General features: G+C 34.8%; 1 protein-coding gene across 1 annotated transcript in view; it reads right to left on the bottom strand.

Annotated features, from left to right (window-relative positions):
- Positions 1 to 13,555, bottom strand: part of LOC140746387 (phosphatidylinositol-3,5-bisphosphate 3-phosphatase MTMR4) — a 55,806-nt gene extending 42,251 nt beyond the window's left edge. Inside the window, exon 1 of the mRNA XM_073078514.1 lies at positions 13,216 to 13,555. The gene's annotated coding sequence lies outside the window, so the exon portion shown is untranslated. The remainder of the gene's footprint in view (positions 1 to 13,215) is intronic.
- Positions 13,556 to 20,537: the final 6,982 nt, after the last annotated feature.

Consider the following 20,537-nt stretch of genomic DNA (forward strand, 5'->3'; position numbering starts at 1 on the left):
TGGCCGTGATATCCTTGTGGTTGTGTGGCCTTTCAATAGGTCCGAATACGAATACGGTAGATACGAATTATAAACACGAACCTGTTTCAGTTAAGTGCGTGTTAGACATTTTTGGGAGACTTACACGACGGAGTTCCTTAAAAATGTTGTCAAATCGCGGTGAAGTATGAAGTATAACCTTAACTTATCATACTGACAGGAGACCTGTGTCTAGATCAATTGATAGGAATGTGTGAATAGTAATGTGTTGTAAATATATCGATAGGTGAATTTTCAACACCTTGGTGCTATATTCTATTTATTTACAGATATCGTAAAATATATTGTAGTATCAAACTACTTATTATATCTTAAGTGGAACTATTATACATTAATAGTATTTACTAGAAATAATATCAGACTAGTCAGCACTAAGTCTACTGTCTAGTCAGCAGTAAATACAGTAACCTATAACTAAATAACAATTGTTTAAGTGGTTTCGTTTCTTCAATCTTCAGGAAAATATACGGTTTCTTGTAATATAACATCAGTGGATGAGAAAAGTAATAAAATTAATTGAATACTACCGAAGCCGTATGCAACTGTTAAATGTTTTCAATGTACTCTACATTTTACAAAATTAGAAAAAGTCTATGGCAAATACGTAACTGGCCTTTACTGGACGCAGTTATAACGCGACTAAATACAGATTGAGAATTATCAATTGTAATCTTTTAAATATTGATAACCGCTAACTTTTTGAAGTTAAACTTCTTTTAGGGCGTCAGGGAATATGAGAGTTTAAATGACGTATAAAACCGAGAAGTTGGTCAGTAAATATTGTAACAGAAAATAATATTTTATTGATAGTCACGATACGATACGTCTCGTGTCATTTTGTAATTATATTGTATTGTGTTGTATTTCGTAATATTTTCTTTGTTTTGTAATAATTTCACATCTTGCCCGCGTACACCAAATTGAAGCGCCCACTTTTATTTTGCAAGTACTCCAGAGAAGTATAACTTCTTACGTGCGTACATAAGTACACACACGCTGTTTTTTACTCTCAAAAGTCGTAAACCGTGTACTTTTTATTTAACTTTTTACCCGCGTTCGCTTCGATGGTGGCGCTAAAACACTTCACCGTCCTTGAGACCAGTTTATGCGTCTGGTCGGCGAAGTTGTTTTCAAAGATAAAGTATAATGAGCAAACGCTGTCCATTACATACCATTTACCATTTTTTATTTCTATTTACTGATTTATTTTACTACTACGTATGCATGTATATGTTAATGTGTCATAAGCACGCCCTACCGTCCGAAGGGTTTGATGGATTTTAAAATATAAGGCGTCGTTGGATTCACCAATATTTTGGCAGTGACATAAGCTCAGTTTTTAAGTGTGTTTTTTCCTTTTTTATAAGAATTGTTCTGGTTACATGTATCCAAGGTTTCATGACATATAAAAGAATTATAATATGTATTTTAAGCCACTATGGACTTAGTAGGTGCACTCTGTCTGACAGACTAACTTAACATTTTTTAATTATCATACAACAGTGTAGGTACAATGGCGCCGAATCGCAGAACTATCTCAAACCTATTTGATGAAATGGAACACAAATAGGTTTTAGCATTTTCTACAACTTCGGGGTAGATAAACTCTGTTCTTTAGCCTTTAATGTTAAGTCATTATGCTAATCTAAGACAGTTACCCAAGATTACTTACTAGTATTACAAATAAATATTTATTACACTCCAGGAATCATAATAATTATGATTTATACGTAATAACAAATACAAGTTATATGAGGAGAAATATTACTGGACCATTTTCGTAACGATTTATGACATAAATGTTGAAACAATCACTAACGTTAGTCTATTACCGTTACACATTACAATAAAACTTGAATTACTGTTATGTCTGTTCATAACAAATCATTCCAAGTTATTGTAATAATAAAATAAAAATATTGCGATAATGTCCGACAACATTGTTATACCTACCTAATTTATATTTACTGAATAGTCGATTTTATGAATTTATTTTGTTATATATAGCCTATTTAATGTGCAGAGAAGACACTTAACCTTATATCGTAGGACGATTTCATATTCGTCGTTTGTCAACCCACTACTGTCCTCCTGGGCACGGGTCTCTTCTCAAAGTGAGAGAGGTTAAGGCTATATTCCACCGCACTGACCAAGTGTAAGTTGGTAGACTTCACACACTTGAGCACTTCTTTTTTCGAAAAGAGTTTTCAAGTTCAAAGGGTTTTTTGAAAGTTCTGAGGCGTGCAGGTTTCCTCACGATGTTCACCGTTTTCACCATTTAAGCAGGTGATAAATAATTTTTAATACACAAATAACTTTGAAAAATGGGAGACCGGGGCTTTGAACCTTGGTCCCCCGAATGAGTGGGCGAGTTTCTTAATCACTCGGCTATCTACTAGGCTAGGCTACTGCTCTTGTGTGATATTCACTTAAATTTATTACCAGGACGACATGCCAAAAAAAATCTGTTCTTATTTCGGTCTTTTGGAAAGGCGGATAATATTCCCGGAAGCCCTTATCTTTGGCGGTAGGTTATTCCTTTGTCACAAATATCACTTTAGTTCCAACTTGGAGTTTAGTAAACCGATCGCCGTCTTGAGTCGTCTGTTTAATTAAAGAAACAATGAAGATATACTGCACTTTAATAACGCCATGACACCAATCGTTGACGATTCGCGTGATCATCGTAATTATTGGCACTGCTGATTTATTGACCTGTAATTCATATTGATTGCTCGAAGGGTAACATTTTAAACAATTTTATTTAATAATCACGGAAAGTGCAAAAATATTTGAACTACTTACTCATTATTATATCGCTACAAGATTAACCAACATTACACGGTATATTTGCATGAGAATAAATAAGCACCGATTTATAATAATGTAAAGTGAAATTATGTACATGACAAAAATATGATTAGTTTAATGAATATTTATATAAACGGATAAGTGTCCAATGTTAATGGAACAAGGCCGATGACGCGTACGAAGCAACTTGGCGGCCCGCGGCCTTGCCGACGAAAAATACTTGTCATTGTGGTCAGCATCGTCATCGTAAACGTGCATATTCTCTACTTCTAACGTTCCCCTCCATTGAGAACGAAAAAGTCGTGAGGATACACCAAAATAACAAATCAATGAGTTGCAACGTCGGATACGTTGCGAGAACAATGGCGTGTGGGGCCTACGCTACGCGAGGCGACCAATGGCGCGGCTACGCGTAGTCGCGGCGCTGCAGGCTCGCAAACAAGTCATGTGCACGATTCCATTCCACTCCACACGTCCAGGCGCCGCGGCCGACCATGACCTTCACCTGCACACGCGGCAACGCGGTAAACAAAACACATACATATGCATGTGTTTGTGTAAGGGTCAGGACCAAATTTTTGACGTAATTGCACAACGGAAATCACAACGGAATGTGTCACACTGGAAAATAAATGTAGCACAATAGAATTATAAGGGTGTGTGCAAATAGTCATAAGATTTTAAGAAAAGTGGAATATAAAAAAAAAACATCATCTTTCAAGAAAAATTTAATAAATCGAAAACTAAAACACTGCTTGTTTTTTCTTACACTTACAACAATAATTTTATGGTTTATGGTTTAAGATCTTTATTAATATATCTCTCTTAAGATTAAACAATCACTTACGAGAAATAAACTAAATATTCATACAATTTATAAAGTAACATATTACTTATAATCGTTTCGGTCGTACAGAAAATAATAAACATGATGTAGGTAGTCTAAAAAAATAATGCATTGCAGTACAAACACCGTTTTAACTACACGAGAATAAGGGCATCCTGCACACGTATGTAATAATTTAAAATTATATTCATATATGCTCCTGGAAGTCTTCCAAAATGTGACACTTTAGTTGTTTTTTAAATGTACTTATTTTTTTACATGCTTTTATGTTATTTGGTAATGCGTTATACAGTTTTGCACCTTCAAACATAATATTTTTTTTACCGTATAAGGTTCTGACTTTTGTGGTACTGATGTTATGTGCACGTCTAAGGTTACGTTTGTGTATGTCTATATTTTTTTTAAATTTTATTTGTGACATAATTTCGTTGTTTAGTATTTTAAATATTAAAATGCATGTGTTGTAGTGGTATATTTGTGATATATTCATTAATTTAGATTTTTTATATATGATTTTAGATGAGGTGCGATAATTGTAATGAAATAGTGTTTTAATTAATTTGTTTTGAGTAGTTTGTAGTGGACGAATATTAGTTTTTAATGCTGTTCCCCATACCTCTATGAGATAGTCGAGATGCGGTTTAACAAGTGTGTTATAAATAATGTACCGTGTATTAAGTGGTAGACATTTAACTATGCTTCGTATACATCCCAGAAGTGATGATAATTTTGAATGAATCTTAGCAATATGTGGTTTCCATGATAATCTGTTATCTAATATTAGACCTAAATACTTTTCAGTGTTTACGTTATTGATTATGTTGCCATTTATGGTTAAAGGTTTGAAATTTGGAATTTTTTTATTCTTCGCCGAAAAAATAATATAATTGGTTTTTGCAATATTAATTGTTAACAAGTTTCGACAGAACCAAGTCTGTAATAAGTCGAGATCAGCCTGTGCTTCGGTTATGAGTGAATTTATGTTATTTCCAAAATAAAAAAGGCATGTATCGTCTGCGTATAGACTGATATATCCTTTCAGGTTTAATTTATGTATACTATTTATATATATTAAGAAAAGCAGCGGTCCGAGTATAGACCCTTGCGGAACTCCATATTTCACTAACTTAGGGCTACTAGTATTTGGTCCTATTTTAACCACTTGAGAACGGTTTGTAAGGTATGATTTTAGCAAGTTCAGAGCCGTCCCAGTGATACCCAACATACGTAACTTTGAAATAAGGAGATCATGGCTAACCGTATCAAAGGCTTTTTTCAGGTCTAAAAATATTCCAATGGCCACTTTCTTTTGATCTATATTATTTTTAAGTTTGGTGATTAAATCAATAGTGGCCCCAAGGGTACTAGACTTTGACCTAAATCCATACTGTCGTTGAAAGAGGTAATCGTTAGATGTTAGGAAGTTAGTAAGACGCTGGTGAATAACTTTTTCGAAGATTTTAGATAAAGTAGGTAGCACAGAGATGGGTCTGTAGTTACCTGGATCCTCTTTAGACCCAGACTTATAAATTGGCGTGATTTTAGCGAGTTTAAGTGAATCAGGAAAGAAACCTCCCTCAATACATTTATTGATACTACGTGTCAACCACTCAGATATTGGCTCTTTTATGCATTTAATAATTTTGGTAGTGATACCATCAGTAGCTGTACTTGTATTGTTTTTAAGATTGTCTATGATAGTTTTAATTTCTTCTACTGTTGTTGGACTAAATTTAGTAAGTTTGTTTGTGTTTTCAAGTTGAAAAGTATTGGTGTAATCAATAGGACTCTGTGGTGGAAATTGACTAGCTAAGAAACTACCAATGCCTGTAAAGAAATCGTTTAGATGTTCACAGATTGCTTGTGGGTCTGTTATGATGTTTTGGTTTGGTGTTATAAGTTTACTGGGTACGAAATGCTCTTTTACTTTATTACTTACAAGATCATTTATGAGTTGCCACATTTTTGAAGACTTTCCACTACAACTAATAAATTGTTTGTTATAATACTCATTTTTTGTTTTTTGTATATACTCAAAAGTCTTGCTCCTTTCTTTTTTGAACTGTTCTTCTATTTCAGTGTTGTTTGGATTTTTCTTGTAGTTATGCCAAAGTACATTCCTTCTATTAATTTTATCTATGATGTCTCTATTAATCCAGTCCTTTCGAGGATCATTTAGTAATTTATATTTCGTTATTTTGTTTCGTTTTATGGTTGATTGGATAGCTTCTTCGAGTCTCTTGTAATCATCATCTTTCTTAATGTTTATCATATCCATATAAAGTCCTTGATAGTTAATAGCTTCATATTTCATTCTGGATAGTGGCTTGGGCTTGTATTGTTTTATTTCAAAATATATTTGTGGTAAATGGTCTGATAGAGACGATTCTATAATACTCATATGAAAGTCGTGATTCCTGAGGTTGGTGCCAATATGATCTATGATAGTCTTAGAGGTGGAAGTTTCACGTGTACAGTACTTTCCGTTAATTTTATTTAAGATAGTAACTCCATTTTCAAGCATTGTTCTCTTATAGTCTTTTACCGAGGGTCCCTTTTTTAGCAGATCTATGTTAAAATCTCCAAATATAACTGCACGTGTACGTCCTTGTAATGTTCGTGAGAAAGTATCAAAAAAATTTTTTGTATTTGTTCTCTCTGGTCTGTAAACAGCCCCGATGTCTAGAGAGAACCTTTCTAAATGAATCCATAAGTAGTGGCTGTCTGCTTCACATATACTGGCTATAAAATGGTGCTTTAAACTATTATGTACATATATGGAGACTCCACCACCTCTGGAATGAGATCTATAATTATAGTAATGAGTAAAGTTTGTAATTTTTAACCTTTGAGCTTCATATTCTGATTTAATCCAAGTCTCAGTTATTATGACAACCTGAACTTTTTGAATCGCAGATATTATACACTTAAGTTCGTCTAATTTTCCGGGCTTAACCAGGCTACGTATATTAGCGTATAGAAACTTTAAGGACTTTTGAGATCTATTAATGTTCATATAGTCATTGATAGCTTGGTAAGTTACGTTGTAAGATTGTTTTGTTACGGTTTCTTCCTGTTCACGTCCTTCTCGTTTTTTGGCTCATTTTTGATTATTCTAGGTATACCTCTAATATATTTTATTATTAAGTGCTCCTCACCATTCTGGGTACGATATTCTAGTTCTTTTTTCAGTTCCTTCAACTGTTGCTGTTGGTAAACAGTTTTATCTGAGTATATTCTGATTGAATCATCAAGAGGTTTATTTCGTAAAATAGATTTGACTGTTTCCTGAGACGAGAAGATTGCTTTGACTGGTCTATTTTTATTAGGGATATATTTTCCCAGACGTTGTACATTAATGGGATCGGGACATTGTGGATATGAACTTTTGATTATCTTCGTTACTTCACCCATGTCTGCTGCTGATCTTTCTTTGCGGGTTTCTCCTTGTACTTCTGGTACTCCTACAACTATAATATTTTTCTCCCTTCTATAACGGTCCTGTAGCTCTGAACATATGTTATCAGTCATCATTCCCGAACATTTTTCGTTATGTATTGTAGTCTTAAGATTTTCAATGTTGGCCTCTAATTTTATTATATTCTCTTCTGTAGCTGATTGATTGGACTTTAGATTTATAATATCGGATTTAAACTGATTATGCTCGGAAATAATATTTTGAGTTATGACCTGCAAGTTTTTCATTTCTTCTTTTATTTCTGAAACATCTTCCGAAATCTTGCCCAGGACTTTATTTTGAGATTCAACAAATTCTTTTAAAATAGTGGTCATTTCCTTCCGAAGACTCTCAAACTGTTCAGCACATACATATTCATGGTCTGGTTGTTTTCGCTTCGAGCGGTGGGTTATCTGTTGCCAGTCACTTGCTTCAGTACTAAGTTTTGACAAATCTGGTTGTGATCCTCCACTTGTCGGCGGTGATCTCAGTACGCTCATTGTAGAAAATAAATAAGATTTTTTTTTTTTTTTTTTTTTTTTTTTTTTTTTTCAATCTTGTATAGGCGGCCTTATGTAGCTCTGACGCAGTTCAGTGTGGTCGAACGCACCGCGCGTTGCAACGTAGCGGGACGATAGAAGATATCAGCTGTCTTGCTTTCGCGTCGCTGCACTCGTGGTTATTGTAATGTGAAATAAGACACTACACGACAGACATAAGTGTTAAATTCAATTGTCACTTTTCGTTAAAATTGTGTTAAGTTTTGCGACACGTCTGCTCTAATCGTACGCCGAAACGAACTGAACTGAAGCTGAACAATAATTTTAAACATTCAAAATTCTTATACAATTAAATAGTCATTGGTCCATTTACTGCTTTTATTAACAACTTTACTTACTTAATTGTATCCTATAAAATAAAATACTTTGTATTTATTATTCTTATGTTACCTACTAATGGCACAAAAACTAAAATTTAAAACATAACATTACAATAAAATCTTTAATGAAAACTAATGAGTCATTGGTTTATATATTACTGCTCAATTAAAAAAATCACTCATTAGCATCTCTCCATTGTTTTCTCACATCTTGTTTTTCATTTTCGCTCATATCGCCTACTTTTCGTTTTTTAGCTTTCGTTCTTTCCAAGTTTTTCTTCTTCATTTCTTCAAATTTTTGGGGATTTTCCCTTTTTAGTTTCTCCCGGTACTTTCGACATCGCTGAGCGGATGATAAAGGCATCTGAAAAGAAAAAGGTACTCGGTCTTGACAAATAACATTAACTGCTAATTTGACTTGCTTAACTTCACACGAAGAATCGAGAAAAAACATAAACCTATCAGAATTATTTAAAAGAATTTTCACTGTTGCAATGAACATACTTTTAAGGCTAAAAACTCATCAAAAGGCAGCGGCCAGACGGCCAGCGGAGGCGTTAAATCATATTCCCAAGAAATTAAAGAGTCTAATACTTTAATGCATTATAAAACTGAGTTTTGAGCCTAAGCGAGCTTGCTTATGACGCGATGTGATGCAATTTGACCGACGCGACGCAAGGACAATTTTCATTTTTAGTAAGTAGAAATTGCAAATCGCACGAATCGCCTCATGAGCAAGCTCGCTAAGAATAAATAAAAACTAAGAAAAGCTAAGACTAAGCAAAACCTTTTATAGAAAAACTTTTTTTCTTAAATTACGAGTCCCAAAAAGTAGGTACCCTATCTATTTTAAATTTATTAATAAACATGCTTGAGATGAAAAAAATACTGAGATTTACAAACATCGGAACAGGCAAGAAATATAACGTGACAACAAATGTGGCAAAAAATAACTATTAATAAAATACCAAATTATGAGAATTTTAATAAGACCCAGTAGCATCTCAAAACATACCAACTAATACAATAGGTACCCTCCTTTAGGCCTCTGGCGTAGTAATTTAAAATAATGTAGTAAGTTAATATATTTAAACATTTTCGAATAAAATACTAAATTCGTTAATGACATAAGAATTATTGTAAACATAACTTTAGAAATTTCCCTTGTGACACGTCGCACAATTTCGTGTCACAAATCGCACAATGGAATGAAAATTGTTCACGACATAACCTAATACTTGCAATAATTAACAAACTGAACCATTAATTGAACACTTCTGCTTCCTATTTAACAATAAAGATAACAGGAATGAATAAATATAATTCAATTTCTAGAAAATCATAAAAAATATTAAAGTTTTACTCACCTAAAGTCCGGAAATCTTAACGACACGCGCTGACGACACAAACAAAATGTCAACTGACATTTAAAAAACATGGCGGTTTATCCAAAATGTTGTTGCCAATACTTGAAGCCAATGTTGCCATACTTAAATAATCAACTAAATCCTAAATCTGGTTTTTGGTTTGGACATAATAGCGTCGCACAACAGGTGTGTTACAATGGAAAGAATTTTGGGACGTATGTAAAATTAATTGTAAAAACTATATTATCAATGGTTATTGTGCTATTGTTAATGAAAACGATTACTGGTGTTTATAAGGATTTAATAATATCAAGGTATGAATGCTAGCTTACGTCAAACAAAAACTTCGGCCAAAATATTCTTAGGTAGTCAAGCAAGGACATGCGTATTTTGTATGGCGCAAAAATATAAAGAGTTCGATATTATATTATTTTTAAAGAAATTAAGCTTCAAATTAAGTTATTTGATGAATGAGACTATTAACAGTAACATAAGATATTATTATAAAATATGCCAAATTATTTTTAGGCGTGTAAAGTACGCAAGTTTTTGTCACTTATGAGTCGGACACTTCAGTTTTTCTGAATCCGTCAAAAATTTGGTCCTGACCCGTAAATTCCCAAAATAGTAGGAAGAACCGCAACAAAGAAGTATAAATACATATGACACATAAGGCTAAATTAATACATTTCTGGCAGCTGAAATATCATTTTCATTTTCCTCTCATAACAATACAGATTTTGTATCTTAAATCTACAGTCGTTAGTCCATTAAAAGTCTAGAAAGAAAGTGAGATTTTCACGAAGAAAACGCAAAGGCGTGAAAGAGATTTCCGTGTTAGCAAAATGACTTCCGCGATTGAACGACACTGAAGTACAGTGCAACAGTCTGAATATAACGAATAACGTGATAACACACGTGAGACAACTTGAGCCAACTTATTCAAAAGTAGTACTCGAGTCTCCACTGATATACATGTACACGGATTTAAATATGTAAAGACGTGAGTACATTTAATTTACTACTGAAAATAAACACAAATTCATACATTCCTTGAAGAGAAAGCCGTCAAGATATCAAAGTGCTAGGTCGCGCAAAAACGACGTGTTATTTATAAATGTTTCTAATAAATAAGGATGCAATCCAAATATAGACATGTCTTATCTCCTCTATTATGTATTGTCATATATTTATCTATGATAAACAAAATCGTATATTTTGCATTTCATTAATGCCTCAAACAAAGCTCTTAGCTTAAGTTTATTGTAATTAGGTTTTAAGAAATTCGGTTGGTTGAGAATAAAAATGTCTAGTTTTAAGACAACTTAGAAACTGTAACTGTACTCTAAATATTTAATTTCTTTATTTTGACCTAGGTTAACGTATTTTTGGCACGATTGAAGTAGAACGAATATGCAGTACACCTGAAATGAAATAGACCATGGATCTGTAAACGACTCTATGTATAACTGAAGTTTTATATGAAGACGATCATAGATACGTCGACACCCCTGAGGACTAAGATCACCTCAAACATAAGTTGGATATACAGATATTTACATTGGAAAGCTTTAAACATAGTGATGAAGGGAAAGAATGCTTACAAAACGAAGCAAAACAAAAACACAAAACGAAAGTGAAAATCGTGTCAAGAAAATAACAACGATATTTGTAAACTAAATTTTAATTGGGTCACATGTAAAATAAATAATACGATAAAACATTCTTATCATAATATCGTAAACGTAATCTATTGCTGTTTTGAAGACGGCATGATACACTACACCTACCTATCAAAATATTTATATTTATGTAAATATAAAGGCGGGAACATACTATCGACGTATCGCAATGCGTGTTGCGTGAAATCTAACGTATAAATTTTATAAGATCTGAATCATCTAAAGACGTATGTTTATATTGTGTCTGCTCATAGAAAATATATAGATTTGATTTGACTCAACACGAGTCGCGCTGCATCGGGTAGCCTGGCGTTTCAATAGTGCGTTCCCGCCTTAATTGTTCTTGGCAATCGAAATTGAAATTTGTTTTGTTCATCGCCGATGTAGACAAAATGTAGAGATGTATAAGCCATGTGACTGTGGGTGCGTTGGTCGTCGGTAACGATTTTCTGGGATCACAGCTGTGACGAGGTGTGGACATGCGCAGTGAGAGTAGCCAGCACGTGGCCAGCACGGGCTGGTAACATTCAACTTTTAATTCAATTACATCAAGTTTCGCGAAGGGCACCCGTTTCTCTACGGATGATAAAGTAATAACAAGGTCTAATAAATTTTGCAACCTTACTACTCTAGTGTTTCATTTAACGTTACTTCAAAATTGCAAAATTGTTTACCTAATTCGTAACAAAACATTTTTCAATATATTTATGAAAATTAAAGGTTCGACTTCGAAATATAGAAGATGAAAGTTGTTTCATGAGCCCGCTGTAGACATGCGCGAAATACTGAAATGGGCCACGTGGCGCTCTCCAGTTGCATAACTTTTCCCACTGCGACGATTCCTCCCAGGTTATATAGTACCTATTGTATTATGTTTGTCTAAAGTGCTGTAATACGTAAAAGGATTATAGGGCGAGATTTCAGATCCTAGCGATCGTGTTTGTTATTCTATGCACAAATTATAAATTTGTTTTCTGAATGTCATACATTTTTAAGTAATAATTATTTTGAGGCGCTTATGAGTATTTATGAGTCTATTATATAATTCTAACATTGTACAATTTGATAAGCAAGAGGTGTTAGGTTCATTATGTAGGTACTCCTGTAGCTAGATTACAATACTGTATTATGAATACTAATGAGCAAAACTCTATTATGAAATGAGAGTAAATGAACCAAGTACGCGGTCTTAAATATTTATAACATGTTGTATGGATATTTTATTACTCATTTCTTTCTTTCAAATGCGTAATCTAATACTTTTAAATAGTCATGTTGAGTTCAGATAAGATTCTTATAAAACAGGAAGCAAGTCGACATTTAGCTGTAAAGTAATTTATATAATTGTAAACCTGATTTGTTTAGCTTTCTTGAATACGAGTGTACGGAACCAGGAAGTCCGTGACGAAAGAATGTCTGGCCGTCTGTGGCCACGCCTTTGGCCCTAGAGTACTATGAGTGTGGTATGTCGCTGCCACGTTGCAATATGACGCCGCACACATTCATGCAAACCGGACATGAACCGAGGCAAAATACTGCAGAATGCAGTATGGCGGTACAGTCGCCCGCCATTTCCCGCAGAGGGAACGGATTCCCGCTACGAAACATTTGCAACGCCAAAAATATTTTCCAATTGCTTTTTTCACTAATAAACTATTTAAAAATGATGCCATAAACAGTATAACCACAGTGTGGTATAACTAAATCTTATTCATTAATTTAAACAAAACAAATTCTTCGAATGAATATAATCGATTAGCTAACGTTTTGTGAAGCCAGTGACCTCGACGAAAACGTACTTTGAACAAAGCAACCACAAAACAAACGTTCTTGTGGAATTCCAAGGAGTTGCAAAACCACTTTCAGTTTTAAAAATAGGCTTATTCCCAATATTGGATATTAACTTTTTAGGTTTATTTAACACTTGACATGACATCATTTGTCATTATTTACATATTTAAAACAACGCCTTAACTATAATAATCGAATAAACTGAACGTTAATTTCTGCTATAAAATAACCCGCCATAATGTAACGTGGACGCCACGAGAACGCCATGCCGTGAAACGCAAGTCGCGTTCGCTCGATATTGTCAAAAGTTTGAGTGTGATTTAAAACAAACATATTCTTACATTTATTGCTTTACCATAACACTGGCAGTAGTAAATTGTGACGTAATTTCCGCCAGCACCACATTATAATAAAGCCATGTGCCAAACACGTCGGCGAGTTCGGTTCGTCATGCTAGAAATTCCAATGCGGACCTTATGAACTTAATCACTTGAGAGGACACTTTACAATATAATCCATTTATACTTGTCGGCGACTTCGCAAAACCACAAATATGAGAACTGAAAGTTGACAAGAGCGCGGATGTAATGTATATCCATATTATGGAAAAGGATCAGCGTTGTCGCATGAAACATGCGACGGTCACGCGCGGCAGCTGCGAGGCAACTGGAGTAGAGGCGCGACGTGGGGCGGCGGGGTAGGGGGGGTCTGGCGGCCGGCGGGGGGAGCCGGCGACGGCGTCTGACTGAACCGCGAGACTCCGCTACTAGAGAGAGGCTAGAGCAGCTAGAGGCGCGACTGAAGTGAATTGTGCAACGTCAGCAGGCGCGTGCGTACCCACCCGTATCAACCCACCTGGCGCCTCGGCATAACATAATAATGATTCATTGGTATCTACTTGCTCTAAACGTAATTGCTTAATATCCACGAAAACGTTGATACGAGACAAGACGGGATTTGTCTGCCGGCTGCCCAATACCTATATACTAAACATTTGACCGACCGACATAGCTCAAAGAAGTAGCAAGCTGAAGTGGCAGTGAGCTGGTCACATATGTCGCAGAACCGATGGCCGATGGGGCAGGCGAGTTCTCGAATGGCGACCACGTATCGGCAGACGGAGCGTAGGACGCCCTCCGGCACGCTGGACCGACGACCTTAAAAGGGCTGGTGGTAGTGGCTGGATGAGAGCAGCGGAGGACCGAGTGTTGTGGCACACCTTAGGGGAGGCCTATGTCCAGCAGTGGAATAATAAAGGCTGAAATGATGATGATGAAACATTTGACCGGTCATCGTATACAGAGTATTAAACTTCCATATAAACCGAAACAACGCATGATCGTCAAGTTGTAATATTATAATATTTCATAACACCTTAACCTCACCACAATTTCGCACATATTTGCATATGGAGATATGGTGAAGGGTTTCCAATTCGACTTTCTGGAGCCTAGCTAGCAGTGAGCGACGACGAAAACGGGATAGCTCACCCACGTCAAACGCCCACCATTTCCCCTTTATTATATGGCGGAGTTCGGGGGCATCTGACAGTAGACAATGTAGTGATAATTATTTCTTTATGGATTACTTGTTTTTTGCTTACATTATTTCAGAAAGGCAAAGGACCCGAACAAAAGCTTAAGACAAAACAAAAACAAAAGGAAGATCTTATAAGTAAAACGGGCTGGAAAAATTTTGTGCGAGAAAATTAATTTATTTTATTTCAGAAGAGCCAGAACACCATAACAGGATTATTTTGTACCGAAATAAAACAAACATTGAAAAACGACCACATGATGCATATCTGGCCACAAAAATGTAAAAATAAAATTACTTTCAAAATACTTTAAAAGACAGGATTTACAATCTTCATACCTCAACATGTCATGGGGATATAAGTCAACTCAATCTTGAATCTTGAATATTTCATTTATTATCATTTTTTTCCTATAAGAACGGATTATGATATCACAGACATTTCTGTTGATAAAAGAGGATATGATCTGAAGATGTACACAAAGACATCTCTGATTATAGATTTTGAATCACACATGCGGCTGGAGACTTGCAAGGACTGTTTACATCGCATTTGATTCGTATCATTGTCATTAGGTCTTCCGTAAACACTGAAATGTACGGGAAACTGTTTTATTATGAAAACGTGTCTCTCATAGACGAGTGCCTTTTCGTTTCATTGAATAACTTTTAGTAAGCTGACACTACAAACTGCAACTAAGTATTCAAATCAAATATCTTATCCTCACATAAACACATGTAAAGTTTTTAGTTTCCTTCTCAGAACAATAATAGGTTAACGAATAGTTTTGTGCTAGTCATCTTTGCTTTTGTGTAGATTAGTGTGCATCATGGCATTGTAGAAGAAACAATGTATGTAGGTACTCTATGCATTTTTGATTTAAAGCATGTTCGTAACTTTCACAGTACACCGTATACAGTCAGTTATTCAACTAAGCAATCTGAACTTCAATTTACATTAACGTTCTCTCCACTTCCTCCTCAAATCTAAGCATCAGAGCATAAAAACTTATTCAAAATATTATAAAGTTGTAGTATCCACTTGCTAAAATAGTTCTATACGACTAATTAAAACTACGCCTGCAAAAGTTACTAGAGCAAAATCTAAATTAAACTCTAAATCCCATTCATCTTAGAATCACAGAATTTAAAAATAGATCCCAAGTACGAAATAATAGTAAAAGTAATAAACGGTAGAGACGAAAAATGCGTGGAGCCCGTCACGTAGGCGCATTTGTTTGTGTTGTTTGTGGGACAAGGGCATCCAAGGGACATCGTCTACGAACTAAGATGATTGATGGTGAAATTGACGCCCACGGCCGTATTCAATTATGGATTATTATAATATTCTCAACACTTACTATAATACACATTCCAAAGAATTGAATTCCAAATTGTTGTTTATGAAGTAGTTACTTTTGCATTAGATGAATTAAAAGTAAACGATAAGGTCCGTTATCAAGAATCTAAAATATCAGAAATTGGTAAATATGAAAGAACTAAACATAAATAATTGTGCGCAAGGAGACTGCAAGAATAATGCTGCACTTGACTATAATAATTGTAATGGCAAAAAGTCATCAAACGTGCAAACTATTTGACCAATACATACCTGAACTCTCTTAACTATTACCATGTTGTCCCAAATATTTATACGTCTTAACCACAATTTAACCCTACCACGATAATGCAATTTACGATAACGTTGGCTAGTCTAGTTTACTTTTACCAGGTTACAGTTCCAGGCCATACCGCAGTATTAACTTATAAGTGAAAAAAACTTCAAGATTTCTTTTACCAACTTAACGTTAGTGAACAGTTTCGTTTTAAGCAACTCTTAAATTCTCATTGACATAAATATATTTTACGTCAGGTATTTTTTTTTATAAAAATTAAAATATTTCGCTTTGCAAAGAAGATTTAACAACTATTCTTAATGAAGTTCTCAACAAGCATTTTTTAATTACTTGCCTAATCACACAAAAATATTGTAATGTGTTGTATCAATATGTTATGTTAAAATATACATTTAAAAACAATATTTCGGACATAAATAACCAGTACTGCGACTGGAACTGATTAATACGTCACATTTGACTGTTGTGTAATATCGGTCGGCTAGTAAAAAACCGGTGGTGTCGCGTCGAACAAAATGGCTGACAACGGACGACCTTGAACCGACGATAGGGATGAGGTGAGGCTGTCTGGATCAGACTCCATATAAGTACGATCGATCATAGACAATTATATGTACCGCGTGGACTTATTTAGTGTGTACAATGATTTTACTACGTTCCTACACATATAAACAAAAAGGTCGTTTCTATTTATATACGTCTAATTACATTTGTTTACATGGTGTAAATTAAAATCATAGAAGCATTTTCTTGACCCTCAAATTTTTGAAAAAAAAGAACCGAATCAGACATTTTTATTTATTGTTAGCTAACTCATAGTGACGCGGCAAGTCACCTTACAATAATTGGAGATTTCCTTCTTCCTCTTCAATTAGTATAGGTACATTATTTTTTAAGTGTAAAGGATTCAAACCTACTTAAAAAAAAAACTTAAAGAATGTCAACAGAAATTAATTATTCAGAAGGTTTATAAATGAAAAAGAAAAGCATCATACTTTCGCATTTATAGTATCAATGGAACTTGGCTGTATAAGGAATTCTTAAAGGTAAATGTAATTTTTGGCACAAACAGTCAACGGGCAATATTGTAAAGAGCATTTCGTTGTCTCAAATCGAACGCTTAAGGAACTAGAAATAGATCTAGACCAGTGAAAGGAAATGGAAGGGATAGAGTCCCGCTTCGACGTCTACAGATAAAGGTATATCGATACATATTGCTACCTATACGAATTGAAAATAATTGGATGAATTTGGAATTCTAAGAGAAACTAGGAAAATTTGTACGTCATTAGTCGAATTAAAACTTTTGATGTTGATATTTTAAATTCATTGAAGCGTCCTTAAATTCCAAATCACGCCCGTCTGTTATCTACCATTTTGTTCAACTTTATATGATAACAGACGGATAAAACGAAAATAGCAGTGCATAATATCATCACTGCCAATTCTGAGTATATCGATCTCTCTACGACCTTCTGCGGCATGTAAGGCTATATAAATGTAAATTGTTTACCTCAAATATGTTTATCAATGAGCACTAAATAAAACAAAGCCAAAATGTAATTTGTAACAAACACATCAATATACGAAATTGTCTAGTTTCCAAGTTTACGCGTTGGTATTAGAGTGAATTGTTTATTAAAAATAATTTGACACACTCTGACTTACACCCTAGTCACTTAAATTCTCCAACATTTAATTGAGAAATACTTAATTATACGAAATGATAATTAAAAGTTCATGATGATGATTAAAATACCTATGTAAGATTTAGACTAATAGACAATTGAAATATCACATGATTAAGGAAATACTCTTTGTTTTAGGTTTCTTTATGTATACAAAACCAACCATTATTGCTAAAACCAAACCAAAAAATAAAATGCTAAAACTCTTAAATTCGTCAAATAGTAAAAGCCCAAATTATCGTCTCTTTTTAAAAAAATCTTACATTTACCAACTTATTTAAAGTTTTTACTGGTATATCTTAGGATTTACCTCAGTTCCAGCTGTAACATTACCAAATCCAACCAACGAAGAATACAAGGAAAACCCCGAACATAGACCTCTAATTTTATTTGAATAACAATATATATGTATGAAAATTGTAAACATCCTTCGCGCGATACATTCGGACTGGTAAAACTGACAAACAAGCTAGTAATTTACTTGATGTGGAATGCAAATAGGTATCGAGAACGAGGTGTCGTTGACCTTTTCCGAGCGATAAACACCGTAGCGCCACCCAAGGTCACATTGTGATTAAATTGAAATATGATAACTGAAACATTGTAATTAGTCCTGAATTGAGCACATTGGTGTGTCATTATCAATTCATCGATTTAAAGGTCCTCACAGGTATAAAATATTAATAGGGTTAAGTTCTATATGATAATAATTGGTCCCTGCACAATCCCATGATTGATGATTAATTTATGGGTGAAAACCTCACTCCACCCCTCTAGCAAGGGGTGAAATCGTAGACATGACGCAATTTGAAAAAAGTTATGAAGGATTTTTAGTCTTGACCTCATTAGGCTTCTTTTGATCGCTTTAATAATTAAATCTGACGATAACAGTCGGGCTAGCGACGTCGCCTTTGGACATATTTAACACTAAAGGATTATTGAGGGACTCATTTTCATACCGCCCAGAACTTCATTGAAGGAAATTTCCTTGCAAGCAAAGGAAAATATTGTGTAGATTTTTTCATAATATAGGAGTAGCAGACGAGCATCCAGCCCACCTGATGGTACGTGGCCGCCCATGGACGTATGTAATCAACAACAGATAGGATTAGATATTCCTACCTGACGTCGGGCGCATCTGTGGCTACCCCTGAGGACTAAGCTGGAACGCCTCGGTAAAGTATGTGTCCCTTACCACACTCACCACTTCAAACCAAAACACAACAGGACTTAACGCTCCTGTTATGAGGCAGAAATAGGTGTAGCGGTGGTACCGCCGGAGTCGAACCACAAAGGGTTCTACCACCTTCAATATTGCAAAAAAATACAAAGCACAGACCAGTATGGATTTAAAATTGAAATGACTTAGGAAATCGAAATTCATACACAACACTATTATTGCTTATGTTAATTTAGTTCCTTGGAATAAGTGATGTGGCAATTTTCTTAAGCAAAATGTACAAAATAATTTAAAGTTAAGTGTAATTAAGTAATAAAGATAAAACTTATGCAAACTTGGAAATAATGACATTTTGTTATCAGTTCTTGCAACACACAATATTGTCTTTAATAAATATGAACAAAGAAATAAAAGTTACTTCAACTTTTGGAGATTTTCTGTAAAATATTTAATATTAAGTTTTAAAATTACAAACGATAACTAAAAAGGTAACTTGATCCGCTCCTCCAAAAATAAATTTAACAATACTTAGTTATAAAAATATATAGGGACTTCCTTAATGTTATTATTTTTAAGTACTAAACACATCCTTAATTATGCGTAAGATCAATAGTTTTTGTACGTGTCAGCAAATGTACAATATGTATTAATAAAAACTAAAAAAAATTGTTTGTTCAATCTTACATCCTTAAACATGCAAATAATACATTATACTTATAAATATGATATAATTTGTAGTGATTGTGTTGTAATTTACTATTTAAAACATTAAGGTATGACAGTTACGTGTAAGCGACAGCCCTACACGTTAAGGCTGCATCGCGCCAGCCCTACACCGTTCTCACGCTGCATCGTGCTTGCGCTGCATCGGGCCTTCGCGGAACGGCCAACGCTGACGAGGCGCGCAGGTGGCCGTCCCACGCGCGGGTGGCCGTCCCACGTACAGGTGGCCGTCCACCATGGAATCAGTTCACCTCCATCGCGGAAAGTGACTCGACCTATCCCATCAATTTATTTTTTTAATTTCATTTTTGTTAAAACTTGTGTAAAATTTGTGTTAAATTTAAATAAAAATTTAATTTGTTCGCGAAATAGACTGCAATTATTTCCTCGACGCCCAGCTCCCATAACTGGCGCAGTCGAAAGTTCCCGGTTTGTGCGTGTTTCGGACTATCGCAATTAAACGAGGAACCCATAAGTGGCGCAGAACCCATAACTGGCGCAATCGAAAGTTCCCGGTTTGTGCGTGTTTCGGACTATCGCAATTAAACGAGGAACCCATAAGTGGCGCAGAACCCATAACTGGCGCAATCGAAAGTTCCCGGTTTGTGCGTGTTTCGGACTATCGCTATTAAACGGGAAACCGAACCATTGAACGAGATCCGGACGTCGGGGAACCCTGCTCAGCTCGCTACATCCAAAAATCGATGTGCAAATACGAGATGAAGCTACTTCTGTGAGTAATAAGTAGATATTAAGTATGTACCTATTGGTTGCAGCTCCTATACAATATATGTCCTTCCTATCCCTATAAATATAATTTTATTGAAAATTTGAGTGAACAGTGACATAAAATCTTTCAAGATTTTTTTATTACGAGCAAATAAGGGTAGTTCACCCAG

This window comes from Epargyreus clarus, unplaced genomic scaffold (assembly GCF_041222505.1).
Source record: "Epargyreus clarus isolate Ecla_fem2 unplaced genomic scaffold, WU_Ecla_fem_2.2 ptg000012l, whole genome shotgun sequence".
Classification (NCBI taxonomy): Eukaryota; Metazoa; Arthropoda; class Insecta; order Lepidoptera; family Hesperiidae; genus Epargyreus; species Epargyreus clarus.